Source organism: Physeter macrocephalus, unplaced genomic scaffold (assembly GCF_002837175.3).
Source record: "Physeter macrocephalus isolate SW-GA unplaced genomic scaffold, ASM283717v5 random_8690, whole genome shotgun sequence".
NCBI classification, from domain to species: domain Eukaryota; kingdom Metazoa; phylum Chordata; class Mammalia; order Artiodactyla; family Physeteridae; genus Physeter; species Physeter macrocephalus.
This window is the reverse complement of record NW_021153972.1, coordinates 1-2290: the sequence shown is the minus strand read 5'-3', so window position 1 is coordinate 2290 and position 2290 is coordinate 1. Positions and strand designations below refer to the sequence as shown.

The 2290-nt window shown below is 42.4% G+C and overlaps 1 pseudogene; it reads right to left on the bottom strand.

The window, feature by feature from the left end:
- Positions 1–15: 15 nt before the first annotated feature.
- LOC112063282 (katanin p60 ATPase-containing subunit A-like 1) lies at positions 16–2281 on the bottom strand (annotated as a pseudogene).
- Positions 2282–2290: the final 9 nt, after the last annotated feature.

Genomic DNA, 2290 nt, shown 5'->3' with positions numbered 1-2290 from the left:
CATACCAAAGGCAAATTCAGAAAAAAAACAGTGTTGAAGCTGAGAAAAATAAAAGGTTTATCCATTGAGCATATTGAAAGAAAAGTGAAAACAAACTCAGAAGTCTTAGAACGAAGAAGAGCATCTTATGCAAACACGATATTCTTCCCACCCTTCCAATATGAAATATTGCCAGCAAAAAATGCTAAAGACCAGAGAAAGCCACCCGGCAAAATGATTCAAAAACCACAAAGCATGAGGCTATTCCGCCATAAAGCTCAATAAATGATTAAATAGCTAATAGAAGAAATGGTGAGGGAAGGGAAGGTAAAAATTATATGATAGACTGTAAGCGTTGAATTCTAAAGGTCTAACTAGCAGATTCATTAGTTAATCCAAAGCCATCATTCTTAACAAATAATGGATTGGACAGCAACCCAGTTTTGATGTTAAAAGTCAACAGATACAGGTCCTTCGTGTTTAGAGCAAAGAATAGAAAAAAAACCCAAAACCAACAAATGCCAGTGAGAAACCAAGATTCTTCTAAATCTTCTGTAAACAAGTTTCTGCAGTAGCACACTGGTCGCTTTCTTCAGGCCTTGATGCTCTGGTTTGGGTGTGCAATTGTAATGCATGGTTATGTGGATATGAGGCTCTCTATGTAGACTTTTCTTATTAGCTTTGTGGTTATATTCTTTGTGGTTTTAAATTTTTCCCCTTTAAGAGAAAATCTCTCCAAGGAAAAGTTCCAAACCTGGTTTTTTAAAAAATTGCTGGAATTTTTTCACATTTTATAAACAAAAATACCAGAAATGAAAGCTGACAGAAATTCAAGCAGATCCAAATTCAACCATCCACTTTTCATACTTCTCCAAATTCTGCAGCAGAGACAGACGTAGCAATTTTCTTAAGAGCCAATTCAAAATCTCCTTTGGTAACAGGCATCTGAAGTTCCTCTTTAGAAAGTGCAGAGACCTCTTCTGGACTTAGGCCATTAATTCACCGTCTCGTTGCCATTAAAGAGGCGTCCCTGCAAACCTTAGTTATATCAGCACCAGAACAGCCCTCAGTCTTCTCTGCTGTATCTTCCAGTTAAATATCAGGATCCAGTCAACCTCATGAAGATTGATTTTCAGAAGCTCAGTTCTTCCTTTTGCTGTTGGGAGAGGTATATATATCCTTTTTCCTAATCTTCGCAAAGCTTCATCAGTGTCCCATGGGAACATAGTAGCAGCCAATACCATAACCATTTTGGAAGGACTGCCATTCACTAAAGCTCTTGCAACTCCATCCATCTGAATGTGTAGCTCACACGTGACTGCAGATTGCCTCGTGTTCATCAGAGGTTCCTCTTCGACTGCAGGTAGAATCTGTCTCATCAGTGAAGATCATGGTGAGGACATACAATCTAGCCATTTCAAACAACAGACAAACTAGCTTCTCAGGCCCCCCTATGGATTTAGAGGTCGGTGTGGAGGAGGGTGCTGTTGAAGGGTGTTGTGTCACATTCAGTGGTGCAGCTTTAGCCAGCATGGTCTTGCCAGTCCCTGGGGGGCCGACCGACAGCACACCCTTCCATGGCCTTCTGGTCCTTTGAAAAAGTCAGGCATCCACACGGGACGAACAGCAGCTTCCCTTAGCAGCCTCTTCGCTTCTTCCAGATCTGCTGTGTCATCCACAGCGTTCCTGCTAGGATTCCTGGAGACGATGTCTCGCCGAGGACTTCCACCAGATCCTTATCATATGCAGCACCATCGAATTTTGGAGTTTCACCATCACTTGCACCATCTTGCATATTTTTCCTTCCCTTGTCATCTCCCTCTTGTCTACAATCCTTGCCCCTACTTGTAGAGGGTTTTTCACTCTTTGATATAGGATGTGCTCGGCCTACAGCTCCCTGGGCTCCTCCTCCTGGCATTTCTTTGCTCAGAGGTCTTCTCAATTGGGACGACTTATCTGAGGTGGAGTTCTATGTTCTGCATGTACAGGGGGCGGCCAAGCATCAGGATCTCTAACTGGTTCATCTTGACAGGACACAGGGAAATCTGGGGCCTGTCGATTTTAAAACTTTCCAAAGTGCTGACAGTACTTTTAACTTGTTCATATTCTTCCAGTAATTCCTGTTGAACCTGCTGCCATTGGCCTTTGACAGCTGGGTCTCCGATTGACTAGCAATGTCTCTGAATTTGCTGTTATCACCCCTAGTAATATACCACTGATGAGTCATAATTTCCAAGAAGTGCATAGTCTCTTCCTTTCTTTGCATTGTCACAAATCTCACCCAAATTCATCTTTCAGAGACCTAGGTGCC